A 24549-nucleotide genomic window follows, 5' to 3' on the forward strand; every position below is an offset into this window, starting at 1 on the left:
GAAAAATTGATTGAAAAAGTATGAAAAACATTTACACCTAACCTATAGGCAACAGCATTGTAGTAGTAGTCATTTGAAAATAAAAGAAACAAATGTTTAAAATAATTTTGGTGTCATAAGCCAAAAGTGTTATCTTAAAAAATGACATGATGTATAATATATAGTTTATACATATTTCCAAAAGCAATTATTGAAAAAAAATAAATTAAAAAGTTAGTAATAGTAGAGATGGGATTTTGACTGAATTGTTTTTATTTGTAATTATTTTTAAATATTTTAATGAGACGGTAACCTCAATGTTTTGAGGTCATGTTTTAATGCTCGTGTAACAATTGTTAGAATAATACATTTAATTATACATACATGTTGCCTGGATGTCTCCCACAGCTGACGTCATGTTATACTTCTTTCGTTGCTCTATTAGGCTACGTTCACATTGCAGAGCATGATGCCCAGTTCGGATTTTTTTTGGTTAAATCCGACCGTTTTATGCAGTCGTTCACATTACGAAGACAAATGCGAATAATGTTGTGGACAGAACACGTCTATGATGTCATGCGTACAAAACATGACGTCACCATGTTGACGGGGGTAAACATGGCCCCTCGCGTAGGTCTCGTCATGACTCACTTTCGGTAATTTCAAGGATTTTGTGCAGTTGGAGCCAACATTTTCTTGTATTTATCAGTTCTAAACCATCTTTTTTTCACCTCTGACTGTTTTCTGCTGCTTTGTCCACCGTTGCCGGTTTGTGATTGTCTGTTTTGGCGAACAGTTGTGACTTTTGTCGCCGTTTGATGGCGTCTGCACCCCATGAGCGCCCATACCGCACTCGCGTCGCGTACATATCCGATTTAATATTCACATAGCTGGGCTAGGCTCCAGCACGCCTGCGACCCTAGTGAGGATAATCAGTACGGACAATGAATGAATGAATATGAAAAGAGGCTTGGGTCGGAGCTGAAAAAATCAGATTTGTACCGTTCACATTAACATGAGAAAATCAGATTCATGTCACATTGGGCAAAACCTGCAGTGTGCATAGCCTTAGTTAATAAAGGCATCCATGCTGTTTCATCAAGATGATATAATAATAATCAAACATTCCTTTGAAGCTGCCGTGTCAACGTTGACATGACTCGCATGTGTCAGTCCCGTGAGGTGTTCAAAGACAATGGTTGTGATCAATTACAGGTAAGCTCAGACACAATCACAGATCTGCAGACCCCAGTTCCCTGTGGACATTTTTATTGCATGGTTAGAAAATGGTTTTCATTGCATCCCTCTGTGTCAGCCCCTCCCCCAACACTATGGACTATTTCAGCATGTGGTGTCCGCCAACAACAGTGTGTTTGTGTTGTTGCTCTCCCAGCTGTCTCCATTCCTCTGCTGTCTCCATTCCCCAGGCTGGGGGATCTCACTCTCCAGCCTGACTGAATGCCTGCCTGGAGCCCACCCTGGGTGCCTGTCTGCTCACCTGCCTGTCCCACAATGCAACAGGCAGGCGCTATAAACGCGCACACGTCGACGCATCCACGCAACATAAATGTGGCCACCACACAACATTGCAGAGCGACCGCATGGTCAGCCTCCTGGAGCGTTAATCGCAGTAAAGTAACCACATAAGTTTAGATCATGTTTAATACTGCGCCGGGAACTCGTTTATGCTCCATAAACTTGGAGCACTTGCACACTTTTGTTTACATGCTTTTTTCAATCTTTAATTGTAAATGTGTTAAACTACATACCTCCTTCAACATTCCTAAAAAATTAGCCCACCCCCTCTTCCCTGCAAAAAAAGTCCAAGCTTTTATCATTCTAGTGCACACCTTTTAAGTACCATACCTCCTTCCACGCCACAACAGTTGGCATGCTACATATCCACTGCACACACCCTCAAAAAACCATGGAAAGCTTTTATTCCAACCTTTATTCACGCCTCAGTCTACAGTAATTGGTCGCCACTAGTGAGGCCTTCTCTTTGATGAATTTAGGGTGAAACGATTGGTCACGCCCGAAACCAGACAGCAACTTATTTTAGAAAAGCACATCCTCACTTCATTACCCTACAGCGCATTCTTACTCACTTCCATACACATAGAACAGCCTTTCACAAACACATCCTTTAACATCCAAAAAAGCTGCAGCACACCCCCTTGCCCTGCACAAATACCCTCAGAAATGTCAGACACACCACCTTTGCCATCCTGAGGGAATTCGCGGTGCACCCCCTCTTCCTAGTACAACCCCAATTCCAATGAAGTTGGGATGTTAAAAACACAATACAATGATTTGCAAATCATGTTCAACCTATATTTAATTGAATACACTAAAAGGACAAGATATTTAATGTTCAAACTGATCAACTTTATTGTTTTTAGCAAATAATCATTAACTCAGAATTTTAATGGCTGCAACACGTTCCAAAAAAGCTGGGACAGGTGGCAAAAAAGACTGAGAAAGTTGAGGAATTTCATCAAACACCTGTTTGGAACATCCCACAGGTGAACAGGCTAATTGGGAACAGGTGGGGGCCATGATTGGGCATAAAAGTAGTTTCCCTGAATTGCTCAGTCATTCACAAGCAGAGATGGGACGAGGTTCACCTCTTTGTGAACAAGTGCGTGAGAAAATAGTCGAACAGTTGAATGTTGAATGACAATGTTCCTCAACGTACAATTTAAAGGAATGTAGGGATTTCATCATCTACGGTCCATAATATCATCAAAAGGTTCAGAGAATCCGGAGAAATCACTGCATGTAAGCGGCAAGGCCGAAAACCAACATTGGAATGCCTGTGACCTTCAATCCCTCAGGTAGCACTGCATCAAAAACTGACATCAATGTGTAAAGGATATCACCACATGGGCTCAGGAACACTTTAGAAAACCAATGTCAGTAAATACTGTTTGGCGCTACAGCCGTAAGTGCAACTTGAAACTCTCCTTTGCAAAGCAAAAGGCATTTATCAACAACACCCAGAAAGAGCCGCCGGCTTCTCTGTGCCGAGCTCATCTAAGATGGAGTGATGCAAAGTGGAAAAGTGTTCTGTGGTCCGACGAGTCCGCATTTCAAATTGTTTTTGGAAATTGAGGACGTCGTGTCCTCCGGGCCAAAGAGGAAAAGAACCATCCGGACTGTTATGGACGCAAAGTTCAAAAACCAGCATCTGTGATGGTATGGGGCTGTGTTAGTGCCAATGGCATGGGTAACTTACACATCTGTGAAGGCACCATTAATGCTGAAAGGTACATACAGGTTTTGGAGAAACCTATGCTGCCATACAAGCAACGTCTTTTTCATGGACACCCGTGCTTATTTCAGCTAGCCAATGCCAAACCACATTCTGTACATGCTACAACAGCGTGGCTTCGTAGTAAAAGAGTGCAGGTACTAGACTGGCCTGCCTGCAGTCCAGACCTGTCTCCCATTGAAAATGTATGGCGCATTATGAAGTGTAAAATATGACAATGGAGACCCCCGACATTTGAACAGCTGAAGCTGTTCATCAAGTAAGATTTTTTTTTCCCTGAAAAACCCGATATATACAATTAGGTACATACAGTGCACGGATATTCCACAATAGGGCAGCAATTTGCTCACTAGAGGGATTTCCAGTGATGCTACAAGATTGGCATTACTAAGGACTGAGCCACAGGTTGTTTTTGAAGAACTTTGTAAATTCTGAAAAAGTTAAAGTAAGAAAAACGTTACAAAAAAATTTGTGACACATCAATAGGAACAGTTACTGGTTTGATGCAATGTGAAAGTACTTATTTCATAATATATGTTTTCGTAAAACCATGTTGAAGAGGATTATGGCTGGGAATTCAAGTGACATGGAGCAGCTAGGGGAAGATGATGATGAGGAGGAATGGACTCCTACTGCAAGGATTGGGGGAAACCCAGATAAGAATGATGAGGGGGAAGGGGAAAGTACTGTTTTCAAGCCTACCTCCATGCAAAATAACACACCTGTTTTTTTACAGTATGAACCTGTTATTAATAATCTCGCCCAGGTTGTTTCCTGCTCACGGTGTACACTGGGGGTCACGCGCGGGCATCAGGCAGCCCCCCCCCCAAGGGCCACATGAGTTGTTCTAAAATTATTACTATTATTAACCACTCACTTTTTTGTGCTCCATCTGAAGCACCCTGATGCCACAAGATGCTGCCTAAGACTGGTCTAAATAGGAATTGGTCTCAAGGAACTATGATGAAGTGATACATATTGACTGAGAGATTCACAGCTATTTAAGGGAGGAGCTAAATTTAGCCTGGATTGTTAGTAGACGCTGCTCCAAATGCATGTACACGCGCCAAAGCGTTTTTCTGAAATCACCATTTATTTTTAAGAATAACGTTGTGAGATGACTTTGGGGATAACAGTTTGTAGTTGAAACTATTACTATAGGCAATTATTCCCATTTTTATTTTGTTATTCACGGTAGGGCTCGGTCCCTATTGTATTCGGATTATTGCCAAAGTTCAACAAGTTCTTGCTATGCACGCGCGACACCCCTCTACTGCCTTCTAGAGTCTTAAGTCTAACACTTTTGCGCCAAGAAAAGAGGGACAATGAGTCTCATTGTAGCAAACTTTCCTCTCCTCGCATTTAGTTTCAGGCGCTAGTTTTTGCTGTGTACACATCTACAAGAAAAAGGAAGAAGAAGGACCCTTTAATTGTCGCCCTAGAGGGGAAATTTACTTTATAAGTAAAGTGAGATGTGAGTTTTAGTGAGATGTGCTACATGCATCATCACATATGATGTCAAAGTCCAGTGGCGGACCGGATACCTTGCTCAAGGACTGTCATGACCTCCATATTTGGGGTCCTTCCGGGCCACAATCCAAATCCTGTAGGGACTGTGAACCCAGACCATATCAGAGCATGGCCTCATGCTAATTGCCAAAGTCTGCTTTGTTGCCATCTTGTGGCATCTTGGTACCAAGGAGCGATTCTGAATTGAGGGGAGGGCCTTGAATTTTACAGGCCAAGGCCCTGTCTAACAGAGAAGTGGTGCTTTGCCGCAATCTTGTTGCATCTATAAGCAATTCTAAACCTTTTTAAAGGGTGAGTCAATTTCTCGTGGATTTTTGTTATTCGTGGCAGGGCTCACAAATCTCAGGGAATTACTGTAGCGGATCTCTGCATGTGGCGCATGCAGCGGACAAATCACCAAACACAAATACCAACCCCCACTGCGCTGACAACTTCACCGAGGAATCAATGTCTACACACACATCACAAGCTAACGCGCATCCGTGGATGCCAACAACAAATCACAATGCAGCTCTGCTTACCCCTGCCTTTGACGTGATAGTGTTTCAGACAGTGCAGTCTTAAAAGTGTCTCTGGATCTTGGCCCAGCCTGGCTGCCAAGTCACGGGAGGGTAAATGTGGGAGGTGGTATTATGTAAATCAACCATGTTATTATGTCAGATTATGGTCCAAATTCTGAATGGCTCACTCACAGGCACATTTTGGACAGCTCACAGTATGTTTTTTTTGTTTTTTTTTTGTTTTAATATATAAGCCATCACTTGGATGTTTTTGCTTTGTGTTGTGAGCCAAATTTTGAGATATGAGCGAGCTTCAGATATGCCGCCGCTCAAGTGAAGTAAGAAAAATAATCACAGTCACCAATGCAGTTTCAGCCATTTATAAACCCATAACAACTGCAAGGGGGTCTCGGCGGCTGGAACGGATTAATAGCATTTCAATGAGGAAACCTGGTTTGATTTTCAAATTAATTGCATTACGAGCTTGGTCACAGAAGAAATTAAAGTCGTAAGTCACGATACCGCGCTACTTGGGTGTTTATTTTCACACTGCACGCAGTCAGCAAACATACGTCACCCCGACGAAGGCACGTCGGCCGGCAGTTGCTAACGTCTGACAAGCATCGGCCGAAAAAGGTTTCCTCGCTTCATCACACGTCTCATCAAAGTCGGCTTTGCGTCGGTTCAGCGGCCTCGCTCGGCGGGCCAATCCCGTGTTGTGTGAGTGGCAATTTACCGGCTTTAGCGCAGCGGCTGCACAGATGGTTCACAGTTGTATTGATTAAAGCACCAGCACGTCTTTCACCACGAGCGTTTTTCAGGTAAGTTCTTATTTCAATGAAATTGGCAGAAAATGACAATGTTGTCATGGGTAATGAAGTTATGCGTGACTGTAGGAACAAACCGAGTGTGCCAAGAGCCCATATCCATCCTAGCTGCAGCGCACGTATTAAAGGTAACTCGACCAGCAGCAGCCTCTGATTTTCACGGACAGCACTAATGAATATAAACCGATGTTGTCTCTGATTTACTAGCCAGCAATGTTTTCTGATAATTCTTTGATTAAACAGTTCGACTTTCATTTCCAGCTTTTTCACACTTTGTTCTGTTTTAACCTGACTTTAACTTACACAATGACGTGAGATATTGAAGTGACTTGTTTACTCGTTTTTTTTACCCTTGTGCAGGCTGCCAGAGGAGGACATGGGTGCTGATTTTTCTGTTATTGATGTTCATTAATTGTTATTCATTGTATTTTTCTCTTGTTTTTACTGGAGATCTGTATAATAGTGTGTTAACCTGAATTTTCTTCATTACAAACACGAAATTAGCCGGTTACTAGCGGGTTAGGCGCCCTCCTACGGAAAGCCCAATACTCCAAACCTCATGAATAGTTCACATGCAATAATATTGTACACATCAAACAGTTCAAGGTTTCATTGCAATGCTTCAGGATAGACAATATTTTTGTCATCTTATTCTCTGCCAGTATACACAAATCATTAGATCTGCCAACCCTTGAGCAACCAACATAAAACTGACCATGAGAAAAACATAGAGAACGCAAATCCAATCCATCAACTTTCAGAGACTGACCTTGTGACTTGACCTTGTGATACTCATTGCAAAGCAAATTGATATTGTAAACTGAAGCCTTTGAATTGAACTGGTAAATCATTATAAAATGGTATTCGGGGTAGAAATGCTGTCTCACCTGTAGAAGGACCTGCGATTATAATAGCTTCAAGCATGTTAGGCAACATCTATATACTTAAAGCTCAAAGTTTGTGTGTCTGTTTTCAAAGAACTTTCTAGAGCAAAAACTTTTTCTTGCACGTTTATGAACGTTCTGGCATGTTTTTGCACATTCCTACACGTTTTGCAATAAGCCTCCATCTATATACTTAAAGCTCAGACTTTGTGTGTCTGTTTTCAGGGAGCTTTCTGGAGCGGGAACGTTTTCTTGCACGTTTTTACGCGTTCTGGCACGTTCCGGCACATTTTTCCACGTTTTGCAATAAGCCTCCACTTAAGGCCTCTTTACTCCCGCATTGCATCACATGACTGACGAATTGGCCCGTGCGGCCCCCCTGCGTCGCTTGACGCGCACACAGCAAAAATTGTTGCTGCGCGTAGAATGCAGGCAGAGATCAACTCTCGTGATTGGTCCGTTTTAGTCACATGCTGTGATGATGTAATCAGCGTTCCTCCCGGTTCCACATAGCACCTACGCCGCCGCCTTCGATCGAGGTCACTTTGTCTTAGTCGGTCGCTATTGTTGTTGCTTTCTTCCTTGTTACGGAAAGGAAAGTAAAAACGGCTACCGGAAATGGCCACAAAATGCAGAGGAAATTCCACCCTGTGGCGTCCTCGCCAATACCAGCCGTAGCGAGTTGGAGGAGAACTGCAGCACACTTTCAAAAGAGCGCGCATGAGTTGCGCTTGAGTATAAAGGCAAACTGCGTGCGGGATAGCCGTAGTGACGTCAGCGCGGTCGCCGTCCGCGCGAGTATAAAGAAGCCTTTATAGTACATGTTTCTGCATGTTTTTACATGTCCTTGGTCGCATGTAATAGTAAGAATTACCTGTCATGATATGTATTATTAGTTTGGTATTTAAAGAGGGCGTTGAAACCTTGGAGTCGTGCAGGAATGTGCAAAACGTGCGGGAACGTGCCGGAGCGTACGGGGGCATACCAGAACGTGCACGGGCGTGCGGGAACGTGCAAGCGTGTTCGTGGGCGCATTCGTGGGCGTGCAGGAGGGCGGTTCTTTGAAAACGGACACACAAACTTTGAGCTTTAAGTATATAGATTACAAAAGTCAGCATTCTTTTTCACATTGGATAGTAAAATGTACGGAAATTACCTGTTGTTGTTCTGTGGGGTGATATAGTAGTAGGATTTCCAACGCACCTTGGGCAAGTGAATGGAGCACTCAACCGATCAGAGCTGACGCTCCAGTTTTAATTGTTCAGACGTCGGGTGGTGATAATTTTCGATTATATGACGACGTACTGCAAATGACGAAACGCCCTCCAAGCAACATCAGGGCGATGGAACTTTTGATGACGCGCCGGCGTGAGTACAACGTATGTTTACTGAATAGGCAGGTATAGTCAGACTCCCAACTATTTGTATACAAGCCATTAAAAAGTCAATTTCCCATGATATGTCCACTTTCAGTGTGGTTGGTAATGTGAAAATCCCCAGTGTATTTAAACGGTCTAAAGCTGTCTTGGTTCCAAATGTGTGAGCACAGCTGCTCAGCACTTGCTGCTTTCATGTAGCAGCTTTAGCGGCTTATCTCCGGCCGGGGCCACCACAGAGCGTCCGGCTCCGGGCCATAAGATTGGCCTCCCCTGCCTCCACAAAGTTGGTGAAATATGGAGATTGTTGATGCAAGACCAAACCATTTCACAGCTTTTTTTTTTTTTTTTTAAAGCCATGATACATTTGTTAGCCGTTAAAGTGCAAAGAAATGAGATAGGCTGCACAACTTCCACTTTAGTCCCAGATTTCTGTGCATTTTTTGGCATAATGTAAGCGACGGGAGACTATTAAGAGCGCTTAAATTGCTGACATTTTCCAATTTCACAGACCTTGCTTGAGCCCTGCTCAATGTCAAGTGCATACAAATGGCCCAAATAAAGAAACACAATGCCATTACATTGTTGAAATAAAAGATAGACAGTGCAAGTCCAGTGGTGCGTGTGTGGGGGTAATAATTTTTTGGCACCCTTTTCAGTCAAACAGTTGCGCATTAAAACTATTAATTCTTCCACAGGCAGTGTTTCAAAGGTGCAATGGGTACTGTTGAAACTGCGAGCAAGATTTGAACGTAGCCTCAATTCACGACTCCCTCCCCCTCCTCTGGCCGAATTTGCGCCCCTTGCAGGCGTGCACGCGTAAGTCACCAGCTGGCTTTTCCGTGGTCACCTTGTAGAAGTAACTTTGCCATTTGGGTAGCAGACGAGGAGGTGCGCTCTGCACTGTATAATAGTCACATGATTTGTACACAGCCGGCACGGAGGACGACTGTTTAGAGCGTCCGCCTCACAGTTCTGAGGACCGGGGTTCAATCCGGGGTTGCATGTTCTCCCCGTGCCTGCGTGGGTTTTCTCCGGGACTCCGGTTTCCTCCCACATCCCAAAAATATGCATGCTAGGTTAATTGATGACTAAGTTGCCCGTAGGTGTGAATGTGAGTGCGAATGGTTGCTTGTTTTCATGTGCCCTGCGATTGGCTGGCAACCAGTTCAGGGTGTACCCCGCCTCCTGCCCGATGATAGCTGGGATAGGCTCCAGCACTCCCGCGACCCTAGTGAGGAGAAGCGGCTCAGAAAATGGATGGATTTGTACACAAGCATTTACACACAAACCCGTTTTTAAAAACTGTAAATCACAGGTGAAATCATCCATCCATCCATCCATCCATTTTCTGAGCCGCCTCTCCTCACGAGGGTCGCGGGCGCACTCACAGTCACACCTACGGGGAATTTAGAGTCTCCAATTAAAGCATGTTTTTGGGATGTGGGAGGAAACCTGAGTGCCCGGAGAAAACCCACGCAGGCACGGGGAGAACATGCAAACTCCACACAGGCGGGGCCAGGGATTGAACCCGGGTCCTCAGAACTGTGAGGCTGACGCTCTAACCAGTCTTCCACCATGCCGCCCCAAGGCTGTAGTGTAATGTGGAAAATCCCCAAGGACATTATATGGGATTCAGACAAAGCAGACAATGAGGAACCACATTTCATATTTTCAAAGCATTGCTCCAGTAGAAATGTATGTTATTACTTATATATATATATCCATGCATCCATTCATCCATTTTATGTACCTCACTAGGGTCGATATCCATTTGCACCTTATTTTTTAAATGTACTTCCAGGTATGTCTTCACATTTACCTCTTACCATTTTCTTAATTGTTATTAAGAAAGAACTGAAAATGAATGGTTCCTTCTTTAAGATTGCCACTCATAAATCAACGTGTTACATTTCATATCTCCTTCCAGTTCATAAACATCAGTGCCCTACATAACGATTGTTCATGGATTGTATATTTAAAACAAGAAATATAAAACTAATTAAAAGCATTTAAACACATTTTATGTTGAAGATATATGCATGGTTCAGTCACGTCATTCTAAGAAGTTTGTTCGGTATTCCAGCACTGGCTCATGTCACTCCAATCTTGATCGGGCAGTGTCCTTCAGAAAGAATCTCACATTTAGATAACTATGCATTTCACACCCAACCCTAAAAACTCATAACTTTTTTTTTTTTTTTAACAGATTTTGACAAACATGTACAAGAAATCAAAATTACTACAAATAGACCTGACGTCATTGAGAAATATATATTTGTTTTTATTTACTTAGTAATGTCATGAAGCATGGATGTGAGAATATACAGTAACGATTCAAGGTCTGCAATGGACCTGAGAAAACTGGCGACAGGGTGGCAAGTTGTGTGGTCAAACTGATCAACAACAGTAATTCAAATAATGCAGAGTGATGAAGCCACAACAACGTTTAGATAAAGAATAAGTAAGCCAAGGACAAAAATCGATTTCAAAAATATTTCTGGTTATTTAACGAGTTTGCTGGCTTGCTTTTATAAAACACCTAACCACAGCAAGCGGTATTATTTTTTTTTAATTCAAAAAACAAAAATGAAAAAAAAAATACCTCTATTGGCAAAAGTAATACATTATGTAATCGTTGTTGCTGTTTATTGCCGTTATCCAGGCCCTGAACTCCACCTTCCGAGAGAGTGTTGTGTTTGAAAAAGCGGGACGAACCTCCGTGCTGTTCCTGTGCTGCTAATAGTAGGTCATAGCAGCTATGGCTTGTCATAATGCTAGCGACTGTATTGTTAGCGAGCAATGCTATTTAGCTGAACTACTATGTGCCGTCGTCAAGTGCTGCACACGACCACGGCTGTATAACACTAACACAGAATTAGTTGGGAGTTTGAAGGATAGCTGACTGGAAAGTCTGCCGCTAGCACTGACCAATATTCAGCTGCTTTAGGCTCCTCTGGGTGTTGTTTAGCTAAATTAGGGTGCTGGGTGTTTGTTTTTCCAAAATATAGTTCATTATTCCAAAGCCAGCATGCTCCCACACTGTTGCATTGAGTGACAATCATAGGGCTACTGTGCTGCGCTATGCTGCTAACGGCGACGATTACAAAGTCATTCCGACATAGCGCCTATGGCTATCGCCTTGTGATAATGCTAGCTTAATATTGTATTGTTAGCGAGCAATGCTATTTTGCTATAGGAGTTGCTGTGTGCCATGGACCGTCACCGAGTGCAACACACGACCGCGGCTGTACAACATTAATGGTTTGAAGTTATATTTTTGGGGAGAATGCACAATCAATTGAAAATATAAGTATGTGATAGACTTACCTGGCCAGCAGAAATGAAGCCACGTCGCTCCTGTGTCCATCAAGTTTCTCAGGGAGTCTGAGTTGACACCAGCCACTTCTCGAATAGTAGGTCTATCAGATTCCCTCTATTTTACTTTTATGGTATTTTCACTATGCTTGTGCTTCCTTGTCTTAGAAGACCCAGTTGTTAGCAGGGGGATAGCTGCCGAATGTCTCCGCCATCGAAAATGCGCACACACGAGATAACTCCAGGGCCACGCCTCCAGTCTGTAATAGTCTCTAATTGGACAATTCTCTCCGTCACTTTCTAAATTAGTAATGAAAATTAAATTACAGGCATTAGATGAGGCCGGAGAGGGATGCTTTTTCAAAAGATCATTTAAATATTGTTTTTGTTTGTTTTTTACTGTCAGGACATGCAGAGCATAATAACATATATGATAAAAGTGTTTTCTAACTGCTTACTTCACCTTTAAGTAACATTCTGGCATACAAGTGTAAAAAATTGTTGGTATTAAAAACAAGGGAATGCACAAGTGGTGCACTTTTCCCACATTACAGAATGTTACGGCCTCATTTCCCTTCAAAAATATGAAACGCAACACCACACAATAACATTAAAAACACAAATTTTTCATGGAACTGTATATTAAATATTATTTTGTGGATGCACCTTTAGCATCAAATCTTTTTGAATACGAACCCACAAAGTTGCCACACCTATCTTTGGACAGTTTTGCTCATTCTTCTTTGCAGCACCTCTCAAACTCCATTGTCACATCAGAAGTCTCCAATTTGGATTTAAGCCTCGGCTGTGGCTGGGGCACTCAACATTATTCACAGAGTCATTCAAACAGCTTTTTAATCATTGTCATTTAGTTAATTAAGTGAGCTAGTTAGTTAGCTAGGTAGCTAGTCAGTTGGTTAGGTATTTGTTGGCTAGTTGGCTGTCACACAAGGATTTTTCAAGTTGCTATAAAGGCAGCACGGTGATCGACTGGTTAGCACATCTGCCTCACAGTTCTGAGGACTGGATTTCAAATCCCGGCCCCGCCTGTGTGGTGTTTGCATGTTCTCCCCGTGCCCGCATGGGTTTTCTCCGGGACTCCGGTTTCCTCCCACATCCCAAAAACATGCGCGGTAGCTTAATTGAAGACTCTAAATTGCCCGTAGGTGTGAACGTGAGTGCGAATGGTTGTTTGTTTCTATGTTCCCTGCGATTGGCTGGCGACCAATTCAGGGTGTACCCAGCCTTTCGCCCGAAGATAGCTGGAAGTTTTTTTTCACATTTGAACAGGTATTCAAATGGAAAAAACAAAACAAAATTAATGTCGCAAAATTTAACATTTTTCTAGTTAGTTAGCTAATCAGTCAGTGGGGTCGTTTGTCAGGTAGTAAGTTACTTAGCTAGTTAGCTAGAAAAGGAGTAATTCAGTTAATTGGTTAGTTGTCGTATCAGCCAGTCAGGTTGTTCGCTAGCTAGTAAGTTATTTAGCTAGTGGTTCAGTCATTTAGTTAGCTAGCTAGTCAATCAGTTGGCAAGGTAGTTTGTTTGCTAGCTATTAAGCCATCTTGTTAATCACTAGTTTACAAGTTCAGTTACCTAGCTAGCAAGTCAGTCATTTGGTGTGGTAGTTGGTTAGCTAGCTCATATGTTCATTAACTAGTTAGCAAGTGAGTCAGTCAGTTATTTAGTAAGTTAGTTAGTTTAAGGAATTCGGCGAGGCCCAGGAATTGCCCAGCCGGCCTCGCAAGGAAAAAGTCCTTGAAGGAATTCCTTTTTCCTGGTTCTTCTACTGTTTGGTGGTGATCTTGTGTCCAAATAAGAACCGTGATACACTAAACTTGTCTTTTGAGTATTTAATATAACACAATCAAGAATACAAATTTGCAAGGCTGTGGTTGAGTTAGAAGCATACAGCGCGCGCTGATCTCTCTTCCTTCTCTCGTGGGATCCGGAAGCCGAGTGGCTCCACTTTTCAGATAACAGTCCGTTCCTTCAGTGGCTCCTCATCAAAGCGGTTCTCGCCTGCTCTCAGCCTGAACGTTATCAGTACGTCTGCGGAGGATGTGTGTACCCGTGTGTGTGTGTGTGTGTGTGTGTGTGTGTGTGGGTGTGTTCATACTATAGTGTGGTCTGTTTTAACCAAAAGTTAGTGTGTGTGTCCCAGTGTCCTGTAAGCAGCAGTGTAGAAATATATCTAACACCAGTCATTCATTCAGTTAGCTCGATATCTTGCTATCTAGTCATTTATCAGGATAGTTAGCTAGATAGTCATTTGGTGAGGTAGCCATCTATTAAGTCATTTACTAGCTAGTTAGTTAATTAGTATGTCAGTCAGTTACCTCGGGGGAGGTGTTTGGAAGTTGATGGTTAGCAAGTGAGTCATTCAGTCGGTCAGTTATTTAGTTAGATAGGCAGCTAGCTAGTCACTTAACTAGTGAGTTAGTCAGTTGTTTAGTCAGTCAGATACCTTGCTAGCTAGCTAGTCAATCATTTGATGAGGTAGTTTGTTAGTTAGCTTGAAAGTTATCGAGATAAATTGAGTCATTCAGTTAGATTGTTTTTAACTAGCGAGCTGGTCAATTAGTTAACGAGTTAGTCAGTTAACTAGCTAGTCAGTTATCCACTTAGTTGCCTAGATAGTCCGTCAGTTGGTAAGGTAGTTAGTCAGCAGTGCTGCTGTTCACTTAAAGGTGTGTCCATGTAAATGAGAGTATGTCTCACTCGTTTCAGCTTTGAAGTGTGAATTGAACTCAGCGGGGTGCAAAATTCACTCCAAAAAAGCACACAGTCAAGATGCTAAAGTCTTTGCAGCACAGGAGCAATGCTAATGTACATCTGTTCCACTCAATCTATGGCCTTTGAACACTTTTTTTTCCACGCCGGATAATAAGCGGAGCCTTCTTCTTCCCCCCAATCCTCCCGACTTCAAAGCCGATGTGCCACGGATAATGCAAATGATGGCAATACGCTGCTTACTCAAGAGCAGGAAACCAAAGCGTGGCGTAGGGGGGAGGAATTAATGCTAATTGGCAGCGGCCTGCCTTTTATGTGTGCCGAGAGGGGGCAAGAAATAAAAACACTTAAGATTGTTGTCGGGTGTGTTCATTTAGGGAACAAGAGTGTATGGGGTTAAAACAAATGGTCCTTTGTGTACTCAACTGCAGATGAGGTGAGTTGCCCTTTTCTTTCTTTTTTTTTCTTAAATACATATTTTTGAAATATTAAAGGAGACATTATGCATTTTATTTTCACAATTTGAGTTCCCAGGTGTCTTAAAAACATGTACGGGATGCTTTCATATGCAGTAATACCCCAAGGTTCAAGAATTCCAGATATTTTATATTTGAAAAAATATTGCATTTCTTCCCATGGTGAAATTGGCTCATTTTTGGGAAGATCTGTCTCATCCAGGTTGCCAGCCTCCATTCCGCCCACATATTGCTGGGCCAACGGTGAGCTCAGCTTTCGTTAGATTGACAAGTGGGCAGTTTGTTTGTCTCCTCTTACACATAGCTCAATGGTGTGACTTGTTTCTACGAGTAGAAGCAGATACCAGTGTGCAAAACAAGCAAGCGCCCACGATAATGAAATTATTTTTGTGGCGGACAGGACAAAGGTGGGACCCAGTCATGCTGGGGGCTGGGGGTGATATATTTGTATAGATATAATGCCTGCATATCGAAATAAATAAAGAAGGAACAGAAAAGATTGACTGTATATTCGCAAGCCTAAGTCATTTGTCTGGGCTTATTTCTGAAGGTTGTAACATCTGTTGTTTACTTTATAAGGAGTGGAATTTTATGGCACCTTCCACCCTACACCCTACTCAGAGAAAAGATAGTACCCCTTTTTTAGGCAGATACATTGTTGCAGCACTCGTGAAACTGTGTCCTACTCGTTGCTACTTTTTTGCCAATAAACGACAGACAACTGTCCATTTGGTCTCATTGGCTTTTCCTCACATAAAAGAACTCACAATTGGTTGGTACAAATATTTTTGGCTAATATTTTCCCCCAACTTTAACACGGGGCATGGGTGGGGAGGTGCTGATGGAAAAGTCCATCCATCCATTTTCGGAACCACTGATCCTCACGCGGGTCGCAGGCGTGCTGGAGCCCATCCCAGCTAACACCCTTAACTGTTTGCCAGCCAATCGCAGGGCACACATAAACAAACAACCATTCGCAGTCACATTCACACCTATGGGCAATTTAGTGTCTTCAGTTAACCTACCATGCATGTTTTGGGGATGTGGGAGGAAACCAGAGTACCCCGAGAAAACCCACGCACAAAACATGCAAACTCCACACAGGTGAGGCCGGATTGGAACCCGGGTCCTCAGAACTGTGAGGCAGGAGGCAGATATGCTAACCAGTCGTCCACCATGCCACCTAATGGAAAAGTATTATATATATCCATCCACCTATCCATTTTTTACCACTTATCCGAGGTCGGGTCGCGGGGGCAGTAGCTTTAGCATGGACGCCCAGACTTCCCTCTCCCCAGCCACTTCATCCAGCTCTTCCAGGGGGATCCCGAGAGACACGGTCAAACGCCTTCTCCAAGTCCACAAAACACATGGAGACTGGTTGGGCGAACTCCCATGCACCCTCGAGGACTCTGCCGAGGGTGTAGAGCTTGTCCACTGTTCCACGGCCAGGACGAAAACCAGACTGGTCTTCCTGAATCTGAGATTCAACTTCCCGACAGACCCTCCTCTCCAGCACCCCTGAATAGACCTTACCAGGGAGGCTGAGGAGTGTGATTCCCCCTCTAGTTGGAACACATCCTCCGGTCCCCCTTCTTAAAAAGGGGGACCACCACCCCTGTCTGCCAATCCAGAGGCACTGTCCCCGATGTCCACGCGATGTTGCAGAGGCGTCTCAACCAGGACAGCCCCACAACATCCAGAGCCTTTAGGAATGCCGGGCTAATATCATCCACCCCCGGGGCCTTGCCACCGAGCAGCTTTTTAACCACCTCGGTGACCTCAACCCCAGAGATAGGAGAGCCCGCCTCAGAGAACCCAAACTCTGCTTCCTCAAGGAAAGGCGTGTCGGTGGAATTGAGGAGGTCTTCGAAGTATTCTCCCCACAGGCTCACAACGTCCCGAGTGAGGTCAGCAGTGCCCCATCCCCACTATACACAGTGTTGATGGTGCACTGCTTCCCCCTCCTGAGATGCCGGATGGTGGACCAGAATTTCCTCGAAGCCGTCCGGAAGTCCTTCTCCATGGCCTCACCGAACTCCTCCCATACCCGTGTATTTGCTTCAGCGACCACCAGAGCTGCATTCCGCTTGGCCAGCTGGTCCACCAACGGGTTCGGGGATTGCCTCCACGACAGGCACCGACCACCTTACGGCCACAGCTCCGGTCGGCCGCCTCTGCAATGCAGGCGCGGAACATGGTCCACTCGGACTCTATGTCCCCCGCCTCCCCCGGAACATGTGCAAAGTCGGAGGTGGGAGTTGAAACTCCTTCTGACAGGGGATTCTGCCAGACGTTCCCAGTAGACCCTCACAATACGTTTGGGCCTGCCACGTCGGACCGGCAAAGTCGATCATCGAACTGCGAACCTAGGGTGTCCTGGTGCCAAGTGCACGTGTGGACACCCTTATGCTTGAACATGGTGTTCGTTATGGACAATGATGAGCACAGAAGTCCAATAACAGAACACCGCTTGGGTTCTGATCGGGGGGGCCGTTCCTCCCAATCACGCCCTTCCAGGTCTCACTGTCATTGCCCACGTGAGCATTGAAGTCCCCCAGCAGAACGATGGAGTCCCCAGCAGGAGCTCTCCAGCACCCCCTCCAAGGACTCCAAAAAGGGTGGGTACTCTGAACTGCTGTTTCGTGCATAGGCACAAACAACAGTCAGGACCCGTCCCCCCACCCGAAGGTGGAGGGAGGCTACCCTCTTGTCCAGCGGGGTGAACCACCACGTACAGGCGCCGAGCCGGGGGGCAATAAGTATACCCTCACCTGCTCGGCGCCTCTCAGCGTGGGCAACTCCAGAGTGGAAGAGAGTCCAACCCCTCTTGAGAGGACTGGTACCAGAGCCCAAGCTGTGTGTGGAGGCGAGTCCGACTATATCTAGTCGGAACGTCTCGACCTTACACACCAGCTCGGGCTCCTTCCCTGCCAGAGAGGTGACATTCCACGTCCCTAGAGCCAGCTTCTGTAGCCGGGGATCGGATCGCCAAGGTCCCTGCCTTCGGCTACCGCCCAGCTCGCACGGCACCCGACCTCTATGGCCCCTCCCACAGGTGGTGAGCCCATGGGAAGGGGGACCAGAGTACCATGGGGCCCTTACGGGCTATGCCCGGCCGGGCCCCATGGGTGCAGGCCCGGCCACCAGGCGCTCGCCTTCGAGCCCCACTTCCAGGCCTGGCTCCAGAGGGGGGCCCTGGTGACCCGTGTCCGGGCAAGGGAAACCTAGTTCCATTTGTTTCTTTCTCCATAGGAGTTTTTGCAGCCATGCTTTGTCTGGTCATCAAAGACCTCTTTGCAATGGGTGACCCTACCAGGGGCATGAAGCCCCAGACAACTTAGCTCCTAGGATCATTGGGACACACAAACCCTCCACCACGATAAGGTGGATAAGGTGACGGCTTCCAGGAGGGGTATTATACATACATACATATATATATATATATATATATATATATATATATATATATATATATATATATATATATATATATACACACATATATACACATATACATATTTTACTGTGCAATCCAGTGGGGAGTAAATGTATAGACATAAAAAAATATAGTATTGCACGAGGTAAGGAGTTGTACGCCAGACTGAACAGTGCTACATTAAAGTGCTCACCAGCTCTACTTATCATTCTTTGTGCAGTTTCAGATGTCAAACTAAGTTTGACGTTGTTGCCCCTCCATCCATATTCTTTGACCCGTTTTGCACACTGTATTTCGGTTTTTGTTTACCACCTCTTAACTCAAACTTTTTTCTTATTTTTTTAACTGCTGCATTCATGATGAATTATTCTTCGTTGGTTGCTCTACAATTTGATTGGATGCTGCAGGATCAAAACAATGTGATCTGTGATCGGATGGTGTGCCTGCAACTTCCACAAATGCGCATAGAGAGCGACAGCGTGAGAGAGAGGAGTGTTTGTTTTGATTTGTGTTGTGGTGAACGCAGCAAGTCTCAAGTCAAAGGGCTCAAGTCCAAGTGAAGTCATGAGTCATTGCTGTTCAAGTCCAAGTCGAGTTGCAAGCCTTGTAACATTTTGTCAAGTCGAGTCATCAAATTCATGACGCGAGTCTGACTCGAGTATAAGTCATGTGACCCGAGTCCACACCTCTGGTATAGACACATTTCTGTGAACCCCAGAAGATTCTGCAAAAGCCACCACTAACTAATGTAACCATAACCCACACACAATACACACACACACTTAAAACGAGGGCCCAAAGAAATTAAATTGCATAATCACCGCAGCATTTCATCACCAAGCCATCAAACTACACTTACAATAAATGTAGCGGTGTGGTGGATGACACAGCCAAACACAAATACCCCCCAGCCCTACGTCGACAACTTAGCTAAACATTCTTATCACATTATTATCGGAAGTTAATACTGGGAACACTGTTTACTAGTGCTAATATCTGATAACGCTGCAGTTGTGCTTAGCCTTTGGGTTTGACATAATAATGATTTGGCTGCCACGTCAAACTGCTTCTTTTACTCTGGAACTTCTCCCAGCCTAGCTAATCAAGTCACTGACTGAGAAACGGTGGCTAAGTGCAGAATGGCTCACTCACAGAGACATTTGGGAGAGTAGGCAGATAACTAAAGCTTTACTTTGTTGTTTAATTTCAACACTTGATGGGTGGCAAGCCACCAGAGAGCCAAATATTTGTATCCAAACAATAAATAAAAAGTCAATTTTCTATAAAATTTCACCTTTGTACCCCAAGCATCAACAATTATAGCAATTGGCTTTTGTTTACCATGACGAGTGGGGCTTATGATGAGGTGAGGGCGACTACGAGCCCACAGTTTTATGAAAAAAAGATTTGTATTTTCACTGGTGGAGACAGCACTTCCTCACCAAGTCGCTGAATTAGACTTTCACCATTACTGTAGCGGATCCACTGATGGTGCTTCAGTGTACCTGCTTGAAAATGGTGGATCTTCACCCAGCCTTGGACGGAGAGACTTGGGTCGGGGTGGTGCGTAAATTAGACACAATGTTATGTCACAATCCAGCAAAATCCATAACAGCTCGTAACAGGCACATTTCTAGCTAGAAAAAGATTTACTTAGTTGTATGATTTCACACTTGAGTGGGCTGTGGCACTCCAGAGACCCAACTACAGTATTTTCAGACAAAAGTCAAGAGTGGTATGGTTTCCCTTTGTCTCTGCATCATGTCTGACAGGTGTCCTCGAAGGGTGACTACTAGATAGATTTCCACCATTAATGTGACCCATAACCTGTACAATTTTGAAAAAAAGATTAAATATTTTCAAGAGAATGCGTAAACATAAACAACTGAGAATTAACTGGTGGTTGTACAAGTGTGTACCCCCTCTTATAACTATATATAACGAAAAAAATGGACTGTTTTAAAATGGACAGCAATGAGTCTTGATATCAGTCAAACTAACGGTTGTACGTAAACATGCCGGCGTTCTGTCGAATCAAGAGCTAAAGCTTCTGTAAACATTAGTTTGTGGGCATGAATAAATGCTGACAACGGCACGCACGGGGGCAATGCGCCCACTCACAATACGCAACCCTATTGGTCGACGTCGGGGTGCGCTGTCGGAGAGTTGTCCTTGATAAGTCACATTACACTGAAGATATCCCAAAAATATGCTAGACTTTTCATTTTGCCGTCATAGGGCAATTGTAGGGCCAAATCATTCATCGTGGAATATTCCACACAACAAGAGGTTTTGTAAAATATGTCGGGTCCGATCTGGGAAATCGGCTGCGATAGCTAATCGGGCCAATATCGGGGCTAAAATCCTGTAGTCTGATCTAGGCATTACGCAGTTCCACTACAAATTTGAGAACAATAAATCAAATCTATAGTCATCTGCAGGCTACTACATTTATTTATATATTTATTCAAAAAGAAAAAAAATTCTAATGTCTTGGCATTTAGGCGATTACATATTTCTTCACGCAAGTTCTCTTGCTTTAGAGAACATCCGCTCACATGCCTTTTGTGGACCTTTTATTCACCATGTGCTATAATGTAATATTTAACTTGTTACTATATCACATTGTACAGTTTGTATATGTATTTGCTTCTATTTTGCTTTGTTTTACTCTGCTGTCTGTCGCCAGGTTGGCATTGCAAATACCTAACCTGGATAAGGTTATATAAATAAATAAAAAATACAGTACTCTATGGACAGCTCTTAGTCAGTTTTTAAATACAGCTTGGGCTCGGATTTCCACTCCTTAGCGGAACCAAGTCGGCCAGCGTCGGACCTTGCCGCCGGGGGGTCGACAGATCTCGGCTCGCCACGAGGTCCGCCACCACCTCGAAGTTTTGCTTATCAATGTATTTTAATCCTCTGATTTTGAGCCTTGCTTAACGCTGCATCCAGTAATGGCGGCTACGCGAATGAAAAAGTAAACGGCTACAACCATTCAGCGTTCGTCAGCAATGCCGGCCCCCTCTAAGAGTTCCTGGTAGCTCTAGGAAGACCCTACCCACCAGGAGGAATGAAATAATCCAGGGGGAACCTTCCGTACCCTGGTAGTTTCTTTCAGTGGGGATACAGGGGGATTTTCTCCAGGTACTCCGGTTTCCTCCCACATCCCAAAAACACGCATAATCGGTTAATTGAAATGAATTGGCCTGGGTGGGGGTGACGGTTATGGCTCTTTATTGCCCTGTGAGCGTCTCGCCTCACCCCCACCAGTTTATCGAATTTTAATGCACTACACCCCCACCACACACAATCATGGTACAGGGATAATGGTTGCCAGTCGGGACCTGGTAACCATAGTAATAGGGTGGGTGGTGGGTTTTCACATTTCTCTTGGCTTGCCCCCCCCCCCCCCCCTCAATCCCTCCACACCACGTTCGGTTGTCAGCCCGCGGAGAGATACGGGTCCACCTCCCTTCCTCCCTTTGGGCCTCTCCTTCCTCTCCCCTCTCTTGGCGCCCTCGCCTGTCCTTGCTCATGATGGGAGCTTAACACGGGCTCGCTTTGGTGGGCTATGACCATTTCTGGGCGGCGGCTGGCTCCTGCATTGGACCCTGTGGGTGGCTGGGGCCCCCATGCTCACCGAGGGCGGTGGCAGCGGTGGGGCTCGCTGGGTGGGTGGGGCGGTGCCCTTGCCCCTCCCTTTGGGACTGGTCGTGGCACTGCCCGTAGGTGTGAATGTGGTGTGAATGGTTGTTTGTCTGTGTGCCCTGCCATTGGCTGGCAACTAGTTAAGTGTGTACCCCGCCTCTCGCCCAGAGTCAGCTGGGATAAGCTCCAGCATGCCTGCAACCCTAGTGAGGATAAGCGCTCCAGAAAAGGGATAGCTGGATGGACACAGGGAACTCAAGCTAACAGGGTAGTTAGGGAAGTTCGTGGAAAGGTTCCTGCGGTGGCAAAACCCCTACTGGGGAAAAGAACCCTGAAAATGTTCAAGAGCTTGAACAAATGCCAAAGGAAGAGTGGCAGAAAATACCACCTGAGAAGTGCAAAAAGGTTATACTGTAGATCAGGGGTGTCAAACTCAATTTTTATCATGGACCACATTGTTGGTACAATTTCCCTCAGGGGGCCGTTATGACTGTGAAACCATGTAAATGTTTAATGTCCTCATCAAATTATTACATACAGTACAGTATAGACAACCAATGGATGGATAACTTGCTTTGAAAACAAAAATCAAGGATAATAGTTTTTTTCAATTGTTGTTCAAGTTCCTGATCAAAGGGGTTTGGTCACAAAAAAAAGCTTGTAATATCTCAATGTCATTATTTATTACATACAGTATGGTGAGTTGAAATTTTGGTACTAATTTTAGCAAGAATCATGGAAATGATGATTTGCTTTTGCGGGCCACATAAAATGATGTGGCGGGCCAGATCTGGCCCCCCGGGCATTGAGCTTGAATAATTTGTTATACATGGATACAAGAAACCCTTGGAGGCTGTCATTGCTGCCAAAGGGTGTGCAAGCAAATATTGAGAGGTGCCAATATTGCTGCACATGCTGTTTTCAGTTGTTTTTTTTCTTTGAAATTACAATATCTAAGTTGGGGAATTTTTTTTTAAATTGTTTTTATTTACTTAGGATCTCCAATTAAAATATCCTGATGATTTAAGTTCGGTGCATCTCTATCTATTTCTGAAGACATTATACAGGTTATGCAAAAAATGAAGGCATGCCAATAATGGTGAGCAGGACTGTATGTGAGTGGGAAAATAACTATGTTGTGAGTATGACAGCATTTTGGGAGCAAGTGTGTGAGCGTTTCACTAGAATATCTGAGCGAAACAAATTCAGTTGTGTGTGTGTGAGAGCTTTTCAGTAGTGCATGTGAGCCCCCGCCCCCTAAAAAATAAAAAATGCCATTGAGAGTATGAGAGCACTTCCGTATTATATATGAGAGGTAATCTGAATGTTGTTGCTAATGGCCCCTCATATCACGACTGCCTCCACCTTTTTTTGACTCGCTCTCTTTTTCGGCAAAACATCAAAGCTGGAGTCTGCGACACTTTGATGTAGCGGCGTGCTGTCGGAGGTACAAAGCAAACGCGGAGGGATGTTGAGCTGCAAGGTGCCCCTGTAGCACAGGGGCCGCACTTGAAAGCGGGGCCGGTGCAGTGGTGAATGTCCAACAAGTCTCAGGCCTCAACGTCGTGAAGGTCGGGGGAAGCTGGACCAGACGTTGAAGGCAGAGATCAGAGTGATACTTTGTTGACTGCAGTAGTAGTGTAGTAAATTTGTCGTAATATCACGCGAGACTCGGGAGACTTCAGCTCAGTAAGCAGCTAAAGTAGTGTGTTTTATGGGGATTTCACAACAGAAGAGAACCATATAACGGGAAAATTGATGATAACCAAAGAAGAGGAAATCAAGTTATGATGGTAAAAAGTGTGATAACCATTGAGCAGGAAATTGAACTTTCTTAAAGCAAATACATTTGATTATAATCATAGAACAATAAATGGAACATATGATTGCTAAAATGTGTGATTGTGAGTAGTGTTACTTTATTTTTGTTTGACACGGGTTAACTTTATTTTTAACTTTAGTGACTGTTAAAAATGTTACTATAACATTGTAGTTTGTATTTTAATACTTATAAAATACTTTTTAGTATTGCTATACATAGAGATGCAACATGACATTCATTCTCACTGAGCTGTGAGGGACAAATCTGGCATTATTGACCAGTAATGCAATAGCTTCACCAAGTGGCCGGAGAAAAGAATTGCACTTAACCTAACTTCTGTATAGTACAGTATTTAACAGCACACTTAAAAATAACTGGAATCCGTACCTGGGGCAATAGTTGATTTGGCTTTTTTTTTTTTTTTATTTAAATTCGGTAACGTGGGCTACACCTGAATATTTCTTTAAATTAACATTTTATAGTCACCTATTATTAACTGTTTAAAAAATAGGTTATATAACAACAACATATTTAAATATATAAATGCCATTAAACTATTTGACAATTATTTGTAGTACTCTTGTGTGTGTGTGTGTGTGTGTGTGTGTGTGTGTTTTGTACTTCAATATACAGAACCTACATAGGCACCTGCCAACTGACAGTCTATGTCAGGGGAAGGCATCTTTAATGATGGAGGAGGGGAGGGGGCACACAATTTTTCATCAGCGCTAACAGGTGGT

The 24549-nt window shown here is 44.1% G+C and overlaps 1 long non-coding RNA gene across 1 annotated transcript in view; it reads right to left on the reverse strand.

The window, feature by feature from the left end:
• LOC133474159 (uncharacterized) overlaps positions 1-12011 on the reverse strand; it is a 30070-nt gene extending 18059 nt beyond the window's left edge. The window contains exon 1 of the long non-coding RNA XR_009787376.1: positions 11701-12011. This is a non-coding gene — a long non-coding RNA (uncharacterized LOC133474159). The remainder of the gene's footprint in view (positions 1-11700) is intronic.
• Between the last annotated feature and the right edge of the window lie 12538 nt (positions 12012-24549).

Source organism: Phyllopteryx taeniolatus, chromosome 2 (genome assembly GCF_024500385.1).
Source record: "Phyllopteryx taeniolatus isolate TA_2022b chromosome 2, UOR_Ptae_1.2, whole genome shotgun sequence".
NCBI lineage: Eukaryota > Metazoa > Chordata > Actinopteri > Syngnathiformes > Syngnathidae > Phyllopteryx > Phyllopteryx taeniolatus.